This window comes from Gorilla gorilla, chromosome 8 (assembly GCF_029281585.2).
Source record: "Gorilla gorilla gorilla isolate KB3781 chromosome 8, NHGRI_mGorGor1-v2.1_pri, whole genome shotgun sequence".
NCBI lineage: Eukaryota > Metazoa > Chordata > Mammalia > Primates > Hominidae > Gorilla > Gorilla gorilla.
The window spans coordinates 12612210-12625317 of NC_073232.2; the positions used below are offsets into that span (position 1 = coordinate 12612210).

A 13108-nucleotide genomic window follows, 5' to 3' on the forward strand; every position below is an offset into this window, starting at 1 on the left:
AAATCCAGCAGGTTAAACATGTAAATCAGCCTTGGGGAGGTGTTAGGAAGCAAAAACTCCAAGCCTGGTACCTATGTGGATGGCGGTTTATGGGTTTAGGACATGCTTTGAGATGAATGTGTTGGATTCTTAGACCCAACTCTTTTGATCGCTGATTTTTTGATGGAGAATATTGCGTCTTCTTAGCTAGCTTGATAAGTGTGGGGATGTCATGTCTCCTTAGCAGTCCGAGTTATATGGAATAATCTAGAACAATTTAAAATGCTGCCTCATTTTTCCTGTAAGCAAACTTTATTCTTCAATGATAAGTACAGGTGTTTTTTGCCGATTGATTAATTCCTTGGTCTTTACTCGGGGTAAGTAGTGAGGGAGGAGGATTGTGTAGGTGGGATTGGGCCATGGTGTGAGGGTGGATGTTCTGAGGGCGGGAGAGTATCTCTGACTTGGAGCCTTTGCCAGTTTCCATAATGGAAGACTCCAACCACGGCCAATTTCAGGCTCTCGATATCCTGTGTTCCATGTAAAAGCTTCATGGGTCAGAAATGTCAACATTCAGCCTTCGAAAGCCAGTAGGACACAGGGCAGAGGTAGCTGGTAGGGGCCAGAACTGGGTAGATGGGAGTCGTCATCAAAGAAATGATGACCCGACCTCACATGCCTAGTAGGTCAAGAACATTTCATTGAACAAAATCTAATGGTGCCTCGTTTTCTTTCAAAAGCAGCGTTTGCATAATAACTGGTGCGCTCCTGAATGCCCCTTGGAAGACTGGGGAGAAAATTTAAACCCACACGAAAAAGCATGTTTAGATGTGAAAGAAAGGCTAGTTTTTTTTTTTTTTTCTTTAAAGCCAATTGAGTATAAAAGAGGTTGATAACTCCCAGAGTAATTATTTGTAGTCCTTGCATTTTGAGATGGGCCGCCGCTGTGCCCTTTCTCTAGCCGGAGATAATTACAACACAGTCTCACCATTCCTCCCTTCAGAAAATAATTGTAATAAAATATCAAACCTGGAGGAAGCTCAGAGTCTTCAGAGATTTTCCATAACCTGTGCCTTCAGGACACAAAAACCTACATGGCCAGACAACCAGAAACAGGACTTATTTTGAAAGATTTTTCAAAGATTCACCCACTCTGTCCACTTTTAAATGTAAAACCACATTCATAGGCAGGAAATCCTTTCCTGTATCTAACCGTGGTGTCTCATTTTTTGTGTGTTTAATTAATTCCCTTTGTCTCTTTTCTAAATGAGGGAATTATCCTCCCATCCCTAAGTATAATTAAAGATACTGAGAAACCCTATTACTTCAGATCCCACTAATTCACAAATTGTGATAATTCCAACAAGGCCTGGACTGCAAAAATAATTAGATAAGCAAATAAATGGGGTAAACAAGCCTGTAGGTCACCTTAGAGGCCTTCACTCTATACCTGCCTTCCAGTGAAGAGCTGCCTGGACCCTTTGTTGGGGAAGTGCTGTCTGGACAGGCTCACCCCTTTACCAGCTCATTTGCCATCGAAGAGAAAGGCTGTCTAGAGACCTCTGGAGATCCCTCTTGGGGAAATCTCTTTAGGATCTTTATCCCTCCACTGCCCGTAGGAGTCTGGGTCCTCACCCTGGCTGGGCCTTCCTCTGTAGCCTTGCTTCTGCCTGGAGGAAGGCCAAAAAATCCCAGGAAGTCACTTTGTAAACAGGAGCTCTTTCCCTCCATTCATGAAAGCAAATACCTGAGCGGCTTTACTGTGGGGGAGCTGGGGTGGGGACCTGGAGGCACTGCTGTGGGCAGTCAGTTGCATTTGTGTTCCAAATTCAGGCCTTTGTGATCCCGCGAGGACTTCTGTCTTTGTTACTGTTCAGCTGTATTTTGTCAGGTTCCTTCGTTCATTGAATCATTCTTCACTGACTGGCCACTCTGGTGCCGGACCCCAAGGATATATTACACAGACAAACTATATACAGTCCTTTTAATTTCATTTAAATTAATTTTTAACAATTAAATAGTGCTCACTACTTGCGGGCACCGTGGCAAGCACATTAACAATAATGACTTGTTTAATTTATGCTCCTCAGTGAACTCACAGAGTCGCGGAGCAAACAGCTTACAACACAGAAGATTCAGGGCGACATCCCTGAGGGAGTCAGGTGCAGTCCGGGAACCTGGCGGGGCCGCTCCCGCATGAGTCTGTCCGGGAACCTGGCGGGGCCGCTCCTGCCTGAGTCTGTCCGGGAACCTGGCGGGGCCGCTCCTGCATGAGTCTGTCCGGGAACCTGGCGGGGCCGCTCCCGCATGAGTCCTAAAGGATAATAAGGAGATTTCAGGTGAATAACTAGGGCCATTTGCAAAGCAAAATGGAAAGTTGGTGAGGCTGGAGACCTGATGTGTCCTGTGAAAGGAAAATACCTTGGGCCCCTTCGCTAAGCTAAAAAGAAAACTCAAGCTGGGAACTGCTCAGGGCAAACATGCCTCCCGTTCTATTCATAGTCATCCCTCTACTCACTGAGATGGATGCATATCTGATGGCTTCCTTTGCAAAGGCTTATCAGAAACTCAAAAGAATGCAACCTTTTGTCTCTCACCTACCTGTGACCTGGAAGTCCCCTCCCTGCTTCGAGTTGTCCCTGCCTTTCTGGATGGAACCAGTGTACTTCCTACATATATTGATTGATGTCTCATGTCTCCCTAAAGTGTCTAATACTAAGCTCTGCCCCGACCACCTTGGGCACATGTCATCTGGAGCTCCTGAGGCTGTGCAAGGGTACACATCCTCAACCTTTGCAAAATAAGCTTTCTAAAGTAACTGAGACCTGTCTCAAATGTTCAGGGTTCACAGTACCCATGAAGGAAACAGAGATGGTTGTCTAGGACTCCAAATGCTCATTTTGGTTTGATTAGCTGGATGGAAAAGAGAGAAGGCAGAAGCAGCAAGGGTGCAGCCAACCAGCTCTTAAACAAATCCGGGTGAGGAGAGATGGCAAGCTGAGAGGTTAAATGACATCAAGTGATATAAGATGGAGGTGGGAGGCCAGGTGCAGTGGCTCACGCCTGTAATCCCAGCACTTTGGGAGGCCGAGGGATCACCTGAGGTCAGGAGTTCGAGACCAGCCTGGCCAACATGGTGAAACCCCATTTCTACTAAAAATATAAAAGTTAGCCAGGCATGGTGGCACGTGTCTGTAATCCCAGCTACTGGGGAGGCCGAGGCAGGACAATCGCTTGAATCCGGGAGGCAGAGGTTGCAGTGAGCCAAGATGGCACCATTGCACTCCAACCTGGGCAACAAGAATGAAACTTCATCTCAAAAAGAAAGAAAGAAAGAGAGAGAGAGAGAGAGAGAGAGAGAAAGAAAGAAAGAAAGAGAAAGAAAGAAAGAAAGAAAGAAAGAAAGAAAGAAAGAAAGAAAGAAAGAAAGAAAGAAACAGATGGAGACTAGAGACAGGGGGCTGGAGTCCAGGGGGCTGGAGTCCAGAGGGCCCAGGAGAGGGAGGTCGAAAGTCAGATGGGGGCAGGAACTTGGGGAGGACCTGACTGTGGGGGCCTGTGCTGGTTTCTGTGATGACTTGGACTCTGGATAGAAATCGTTGTGGGTTTGCGCAGGGCTGCGTGATCTGCTTTTCATTCACATTTTTTATCGTCCTGCCTGCTATTGTGAGAGGATACTGAGGGGGCAAGGCAGAATCAAGGACACAGCCAGGAGGCAGTCACTGCTCTCTAGGTGGGAGATGACAGGGCCTGGCCTAGGGCAGGAGTGGTGAAGGGGTGGGGGTGGTGGCCAGGTGCTACACAGTCCCAATTAGTGTCAGTGGGGTTGGCTGGCAGACTTTATGTGGGATATGAGTGGTTTGACCTGAGAAACCGGAAGGTCTGGCTTCCACCCACGTAGGTGGTCACTGCAGGAGATGCAGGCTTGTCAGTTTCCAGAGTCGCCTGTGGTTGCAGCTGCCTGGTGTCACCTGCTGTGTGATTCACTCCCTTTCCCCCTTCCCTGTAGGCTGGACCTGTGAGTTCTTCTCACCAACAGAATACAGCAAAAGTGACAGGACTAAATGCTTATGCATACATGATTTATGCTTATGCATAAGATTGTAGCTCATCCTGTTGGAAAATTCACTCCTGCCAGCTTTGAAGAAGCAACTTCCCATGCTGTGAGCAGCCATTATGGAAAACAGTATGGAGGTTCCTCAAAAAACTTAAAGTAGAACTACCATATGACTGACCAGTCTATCTACTGGGTATATACCCAAAGGAACTGGAATCAACATGTCAGAGAAATAACTGCACTCACATGCGCCATTATTCACATCAGCCAAGACATGGAATCAACCTAAGTGTCCAGCAAAGGATGAAAGATAAAGAAAATGTGGTGCATAGACACAAAGGAATATTATTCAGCCCTGAAAAGGAAGGAAGTGCTGTCATTTGTGACAACATGAACAAACCTAGAGGACATTATGCTAATTGACATATGCTATGTGAATTAAAAATTATGCTAAGTGAAATAAGCCAGGCCCAGAATGGTAAATACCACTCAGTCTCACTGCTATGTGGAATCTAAAAGTTGAACTCATAGAAGCAGAGAATACAGAGGCTGGTGTGGGTACAGGGAAAATTGGAGAGATGTTGGTCAAAGGGTACAATGTTTCAGCTAGACAGGAGAAGTAAGTTAAAGATCTATTGTGCATTATGGTAACTATAGTTAATAACAATATTTTGTATACTCGAAAATTTCTGTTAAAAGAAAAACTTTAGCCAAATTAAATTTAACCCAGTTTAGTTGAGCAAAGAACAATTCACAAATTGGGCAGCCTCCCAAGACAGAGGAGGCTCAAAGACTCCAGCGCAGCCATGGGGTGGAAGATTTATGGAGAGAAAACAGAAAGGAAGTGAGGTACACAAACAGCTGCATTGGTTACAGTGTGGCATTTGCCTCAGTTGCACATGGTTTGAACAGTTGGCCCCCTTTGCTTGGCAAAAGCTCAGTGATTGGCACAAGAGTAGGCTACAGTCTGTTTACATCTCCATTTAGGTTTTAGTTCACTACGTACACAGAAACCTTTAGGCCAAACTTAAAATATGGAAGGAGGCAGCTTTAGGCTAAACTTGATTTAACATTGCTAAGAGGGTGGATTTTAGGCATTCTCACCACACATTATATGAGGTAATCCACATGTTAATAGCTTGACTTAGTTATCACTCAGTGTACACATATGTGAAAACATCACGTAATACACCATAGATATAGAGAATTTTTACTTGTCAATTAAAAATAAACAAAACAAAAGCACATTGTTTTAAGTCACTAAGTTGGTATTAATATTGTTATGCAGTGATGGATAACAAAGATGTCAGGAGAAAGACTGATTTTGTCTTGAACAGATCGAGTGTGAGCCACAAGAGATTCAAGCAGAAATGCAAGTAGGCGAATGGATGTAGGGATCTGGGCTTCAGGAGAGAGGTCTGAGCTGGCTGTATCCCTGTGGGTTCAGCAGCTGTGGAGGCACTAAAAGCCATGAGAATGCATGAGACCACCGGGAAAAAGAGATAAGAGATCTGGGGTGTTGTCCTAAGACCTGAGAGACCGGAGGAGGCTCCAGTGGGATTGGAGAAGGAAAATCCCATGTGGCAGGAGGAAAACCAGGAGGGTGGCTGCATCAGAAGCAATGGGAGGAATGGGATTTGGGGGGAAAGAGTCATCAACTCTGCCCAGCACTGCTCATAGGTCCAGGAAGAAAGGGCACCATGTCTAGGGCTCTCCATCCCTCAGTGCCACTCGCCACCCGCCCCACAGTCCTGCTACAGACCTCTCATCGCTCAGACCTGGAACTCCTCATGACCTCCATCTCAAACCTTCTCTTTTCTTTTCTTCGCTCTTTTCTTTTTTTCTTTTCTCTTCTCTTCTCTTCTTTTTTCATCTCTTCTCCTTTCTTTCTCTTTCTTTCTTTCTTTCTTTCTTTTTCTTTTTCCTTCCTTCCTTCCTTCCTTCCTTCCTTCCTTCCTTCCTTCCTTCCTTCCTTCCTTCCTTCTTTCTTTCTTTCTTTCTTTCTTTCTTTCTTTCTTTCTTTCCTTCCTTCCTTCCTTCCTTCCTTCCTTCTTTCTTTCCTTCCTTCCTTCCTTCCTTCCTTCCTTCCTTCCTTCCTTCCTTCCTTCTTTCTTTCTTTCTTTCTTTCTTTCTTTCTTTCTTTCTTTTCTTTTCTTTCTTTCTTTCTTTCCTTCTTTCAAGACAGAGTCTTGCTCTGTAGCCCAGGCTGGAGTGTGGTGGCACGATCTCAGCTCACTGCGGTCTCAACCTACTGGGGTCCCACCTCAGTCTCCTGAGCAGCTGGGATCACAGGTGTGCACCACCACTCTCTGCTAATTTTGAAAAGTTTTTGTAGAAATGGGGTCTTACTATGTTGCCCAGGCTGGTCTCAGACCCCTGGGATCAAGTGATCTTCCCTCCTTGGTCTCTTAAAGTGCCAGGATTATAGGGGTGAGCCACCACACCCTGCCTCTTTTCTACACTTGCCCTCCTCCATCTCTAGCCCCTTTCCTCAGCACACCTGTCCTGCTGATCCTCAGACACGTTGACACCTGCTAACACTGAACTGGCGTCTTTCTACTGCACCTTCCTCTCAGTTTCCCCTTGTCCAGCTGGAGTCATCTGTGTCTGTCTTCTGTCCCAGCATCTGTGTGGGTACACAGCTCCTGCCTCCGGGAAAGGCCAGGCCAAGTGTGCATCCCACCCCAGCCCCACACCTTCCACGGATGGGGCCGCAGCATCCATGTGTGTGCACAGCTCCTGCCTCCGGGAAAGGCCAGGCACAGAGTGCTTTCCACCCCAGCCCCTCACCTTCCACGGATGGGGCCGCAGCATCCATGTGTGTGCACAGCTCCTGCCTCTGGGAAAGGACAGGCACAGAGTGCTTTCCACCTCAGCCCCTCACCTTCCACGGATGGGGCCGCAGCATTGCTCCCTCTCTGCAGGGTCAGTGCATCTGACATCCTCTCCAAAAGAACCCTGTGGTGTATCTTTGTGTACATTGTTGTGTACCTTATAATTGTGTATTTAATTATACTTACACTTTGGTCAGTGGAGTAGGAGTGTTGTAAATACTTTGAATAATGGTTTTCTTTAAGAATCAAGAGGGCCAGTTGTGGTGGCTCACGCCTGAAATCCCAGCACCTTTGGGAGGCCAAGGTGGGAGATCACTTGAGGCCAGAAGTTCAAGACCAACCTGGCCAACCTGGCGAAACCCAGTCTTTACTAAAAATACAAAAATCAGCTGGGCATTGTGGTGCACACGTGTAATCCCAGCTACTTGAGAGGCTGAGGCACAAGAATTGCTTGAACGCAGCAGGCAGAGGTTGCAGTGAGCCAAGGCCACGCCACTGCACTCCAGCCTGGGTGACAAAGAGAGACTGTGTCTCAAAAAAAAAAAAAAAAGAATCAAGGATGAAGTTATGCCTGAAATTCTTCAGTTATAATAAATCAGTTCTCTTCTTTCCCATCTTGTCATTTTCTTCAGAGAACTTGTCATAATTTATAAGATGCTGGTAAATAATATAAATACGTTTGCATGTTTATTTATAGAGTCTGCACCCCCATTCGACTATAAGCTCTGTGGGTGGGGAAAGTGGCATTTTTGTCTGCTACTCTGGGCCTGGTACAGTAGGTGACACCTCGTGGATATTCCATACCTGCTTGTTGATAGAATAAGCGAGTGAATCCATGTTCTGCAGCAGTCATGAAGACCTTTGCTTGGAGATCAGCCTCCCAAAAGGGACATGGGATGAGCTGGGTGACACTAATGACCTCCAGCTCTGCCCTGAGGCTGTTTGGAGATCTCCTGATGGATGCTGCTGGGGCCTTTATTGAAGCACAATGAGCTTTGCACGTAGTGGCGTCTGGAGGGTGTTTCAGGATCGCTCCTTTGAGCACACGGGGTGCAGCGAGGAGACTGCGGCTTCTGCTCCTGGGATGTGGGCTCCTAGGGCTTTCCACTGGCATCAGGTGGCCACACACCGATGGTAGCACTGACCAGCATAGTCTCAGCATGAGGCAGCTGGTCCGAGGTGCAGCTTAAACCTTTCTCAAGGGAGGTGCCAAGGTGCCACCACTGCTGGAGCCCAGGAAGAAGTGTGTGAATAGTTTCAGCCGTGAAATGAAGGAAATCCTGTCGATCGTGATGACACGGATGGACCCCGAGGCGACTACGGAGCAGCGAGCGTCCCCAGATACCGCCCAGCCTGGGAGGAAAAGGCTCTGCGGTCTATTTGTCTTATGTCATAAATAATGCTTATGACATAAACCTCCACGCCAGGCACGGTTTTCTGAAACTGGCTTCAGTCATCCCTGTGTCCCACATTCTCTTCTGGAAACCCCCCCTCCCCCATCAAGACATGGCCTCGGACCCCTCACCCCTTGCATTTGGGAGGGCTCATGGCTCACAGTCGTGGTGGCACGAGAGGCTGAGCCACCCCAGGCAGGTGAGAGATGCTGCAGTGTCTGCCTTGTTGACAGCACATGAGCTGTGGGCCCTGACGCCCCACGCAGACATCCCTTGGCCTCGAGAACCGAGCCAGTGGGAGCCAAGGCCATGGAGAGGGCGCTCCCTGTGTCCCCCAGTGAGAGTCGGCCAGGCTGCCATGGCAACACACCACAGGCCGGGAGGCTTCAAAGATAGGAACCTGTATTCTCATAATTCTGGAGGCTGGGAGTCCAAGATAAAGGTGTCCTCAGAGTTGCTTCCTCCGGAAGCCTCTCTCTGCGGCTTCAGACGGCCGCCTTCTTGCCATGGCCTCACAGGGTCACCCCTCTGCGTGTGTCTGTGCCCTAATCTCTCCTTCCAAAGACACCAGCTAGATGGGACTAGAGTCCACCCTAGTGACCTCACCTCACCTTAATCACCTCTTTAAAGCCCCCCGTCTCCAAACAGTCCCATTCTCAGGCACTGGGGGACAGGACGTCTGCACATGGATTTGGATTTTGGGGGACATGATGCAGCCGAGCTGAGGTCCCAGCCAATAGCAGCATCCTGCAGCCATGAGTGAGGTGGGCAGTTTCCTGCAGAAGACTCCAGCCCTGGCCCTGGGGCCACCAGACCCTGAGGACCAGAGAGAAGCAGACACTCTGTGCGTGCGGGAGCTCCTGGCTACAGAACCCGTGAGCAGAACATGGTGCATGCTTGTGACCTGTAGTTTTGGGCCCCTGGATGCTGATTATTCAGCCATGGTCACTGAAATACCCTCAGCCTGGGAGTTCTCATATTATCTCAACTAACCTTTGCACACATCAAGGTGCCTGTCTCACGGATGAGGACACTGAGACACACAGGATTAAATAAACTGCCCAAAACACATAGTTGCTAGGTGGTGACCCAGACTTGAACCCAGTCTGGCTGACTCCCGAGCCATTCCCCCCGTGGAGAAGGTCTCGGACAATGCACAGAGACTCGGTGCGGAAGACCCACGCCATTCCCACAGGCATGTCCTGCTCTTTTCGGGACTGGCTGCAGAAGAGCCTGCCTGCAGCTCACCCAGCTCAGAGGACGCTGGTGAGGCCAGGCCTCTGGCTGTTCCAGGCAGACCCAGCACCCATGTCAGGAGCAGCCAGTGTCTCCCCAGGACGGCAGATGGAGGCAAACCCTGGTGTCTGAGTGGCTTCAAATAGCTGTACACCTGGAAGCCTCAAAGTGCAGGGAACACGGCAGATGGGGGCAGGTGGATGCCCAGGAAGCCTCACCACAGTCACCTGGCTTATTTGCCCCGGCCGGGCCATTCAAAAGGCTTGCTGCTGAAAAGGAGTAGGCTCTGCCCACCCAGCTTTGCACTGCAGGCCTGGCTCCAACCCACACAGGTAGGCAGCCTGGCAGAGGGGAAAAGCCAGCTCAGTCACTCTTAACCGCACTTGCCTGCTGGCTGCTGCTTCTTTTTCTTCTTCTTTTTTTTTTTTTTTTTAAGAGAAATTGATTAAGCATTTTTCCTTTTTTCTCTCTTTCTGAAATATATTTGGAGGATACACTATTTCTATTCTGGTACTCTCTCCTCAGAGGAAAAAAAAAGTTATTTTTCACCTATTGATGCAGCAAAACAGAACCAGAAGCAGGAGTTCCAAGCCAGCCGTGCCTTTCTCTCCACTTCCTTCCCTGGGTGCGACCACAGCGGCGTGGTAGTGACTGGATAGTAAGTTCCTGCATTGCGGCTCTTCTGCCCCGCGTCGAGGGCTGAGCTCCCTGCTCTGCCGATGTGCTTTGCCTCCTGGAAGCTTCAGACATGGAAGCCATGTTCTGCAGGACCAGGAGAAACCCCACTTTCATCCCACGTCTCTGGTTATCAGAGCATCAAATCCAAGTTTGACCTACATTACAGGGCAAGTCGGTCATGAGCACACACTGGACCATGACAAATTGATTGTTGTGACTTTATTGATGTCAAGGGGGATACAGTGCCACGATTAATAATTTACCCAACAGAGAAAAGCTTTTCTTGTCTCTGTGATGCCGGAGAGCCCAAGGTTTGATTGTTCCAAGTCCGAGCACTAAGGAGGGAGGTGCTCACACTTACAGCTCAGGTGAAAATCCACAGCAGAAGATTCCTGGTAGCCTCCTCTCTGCGTGCCCACAAGTCGTCGAGGCAGAAAGTGAAGTTTGTTCTCTTATAACAAACCATTTGGACAGACACTTGGTTTTTCTGTTCTCAGAATTTTTTCTGCTCTACCCAAACTAGGGGTTGGCGTTGCATAAGTACCACGGGCACTTGGGGAATGCCTGTTTCATTTCATTACACTGAGTGGTGATAAGAAGATTCAGACACTAATTGGCATTTTCCCCTAAATCTCCATGGTAATGCAGTCTCTACTCCAGGGCACCATGTACTGCGAGGACTTTATACTCGCCCTCCGAGTGAAAGGAGATTGAAGGAATGAATACAGAGGTGGACAGGGTCATTTCTGTCCATAACTGCATATTGTGGACATTTTTCTTTTCTGAGATGGAGTCTCGCTCTGTCGCCCAGGCTGGAGTGTGGTGGCATCATCTCAGCTCACTGGAACCTTTGCTTCCCGGGTTCAAGCGATTCTCCTGCCATGACAGGCACCCACCACCATGCCTGGCTAATTTTTGTATTTTTAGTAGAGACGAGGTTTCACCGTGTTGGCCAGACTGGTCTTGATCTCCTGACCTCGTGATCCACCCACCTTGGCCTCCCAAAGTGCTGGGATTACGGGCGTGAGCCACCGTGCCCAGCCTTTTATGGACATTTTAAACAGCAGGGAAATTAATCCTGAGCAATAATCAATCAATCAATCAATCAATCATGGTTTTTATTTGAATCTTAAAAAAACAAAACGAAACATATTTTCACTTTTTCTTTTCCTTATCTAATTTGGCTACTGCTTCACTTTCTCTGCCACCTCTCTTACTGCAGTTTCAACTAAATGACTAAGCAAATTAGATCTTGAGTTGCTTTTCTGGAATGCGGAGAATTGGAGAATCAGATAAAAGTCGAGGTATCTCTCTCTTCAGCAGCTTCCAGATCGGGGGCTGGAGCTGAGCGGGGGTGTTGTGCAATCCCGTACTGTTGTCGAGCAGGCTTCGGTTCAGGGAGACCAGGCAGGCTGAGCCCCAGGAGAGTACCCCCTTGCATCTGCCCTGGGGGAAACTCTAGAAAGGGTAGAGAAAATCCGAGAAGAAAGGATATTTTTACACGGTAGGATTGTATTTTTATCCCCGGAGGCTTGCTGAACGCAGGTTTCTGGGTAAGTTACACAATACAGGAGAAGTAACTGTTTAGCGTATAGGTGATATGTGTTGGAGGCCAGAGCGCTCTGCAAAGCCCCGCCCCTGTGTGTGTCGTGTGGTCTGAAAACAAAGAGCAGGCAGCACCTTCTGGAGGTGAGGCTGGCCCGGGACTGAGATGGCTCTAACTCTGCTGGTCGCCTGCCCAGAGGCTGCACTTCAGCCGGCGGGGAAGCCAGGATTGATCTTAAGTCATTCGATTCTCAGGCCATAGGTCGTTGCCAAACTGCAGCCTGGAAAAATAGTCTATTGATTTTCTGAGTCAAATAAAGTTATGTCAATGTAGAATTAAATAGATAGTCACATAGCTGTAACATCCCCAAAGATGGAAATACTACACATCAAATGTGCCTGTGGTCTCTTTGTTCATCTGTTCCTTCCTGTTCTTACTGCTATCAGAAAAAAACATACCTAGCATTGCTAAATAAGGCTTGAGAAACAAGCGTGTTTTGTAAATAGCACATCTTCGTACAAACTCATATAATATTTTCAAACCCTGAAGTCGCTTGCGTTTTTCTTAGCTATTCACAGCAACTCTGCAAGATGCTCCTCACATTGGGTTTAAATTGTGACATCATATCCAAATTATGTCCCTTTGGGCAAGTCAACTAAACTCTTTTCCCCGTTTCTTCATCTCTAAATTGGAATGATAATACAAGCTTCCTCAAATAAATCAAAGTGAGAATCAAACCAGCCTGGCCAACACGGTGAAACCCCGTCTCTACTAAAAATACAATGCTAGCCGCGTGTGGTGGCGGGCACCTGTAATCCCAGCTACTCGGGAGGCTGAGGCAGGAGAATCACTTGAACCCAGGAGGCAGAGGTTGCAGTGAGCTGAGATCGTGTCATTGCACTCCAGCCTGGGTAACCAGAGCGAAATTCTGTCTCAACAAAAATAAACACATGAAAAGTCAGGTTAGGTATGTGGGTGCTAAGAACCACATGCACATGGAACTCCTTGCCGCTGTCTCCGTTATTTACTAGAGGAAGACACTGATCTGGCGCCCAAGCCTATCGCTGGTCTGACCTTTTCACTCCATCACAGAGGGGATATGAGGTTGGATGTGTTCTCCCTGCCAGCCTTGCCTTCTTGCCATCACAATCATCCCTCTGGATATGCCTGCAACAAGGACCCAGAGTCCTAGATCTTGGCGCCTTTGCTGCTGCCTCCGTGGGAGGGGTCACCCGGCACACCGTGACCTCCTCACCTCACCCCTCTGTAGCCTTCAACCCCAACCCCCCTTCTTCACATGACAGTCAGAGTGAAGAGAGAAAGCATGACTCAGATACGTCTCTGCTATTCCACGCTCCCAAAGGCCTCCTCATGTCTCTGGGGG

At 48.2% G+C, this 13108-nt stretch overlaps 1 long non-coding RNA gene across 1 annotated transcript in view; it reads left to right on the forward strand.

Annotated features, from left to right (window-relative positions):
* The window catches only part of LOC129525153 (uncharacterized), a 432112-nt gene that overhangs the window by 338528 nt on the left and 80476 nt on the right, over nt 1-13108 (forward strand). The window lies entirely within an intron of this gene.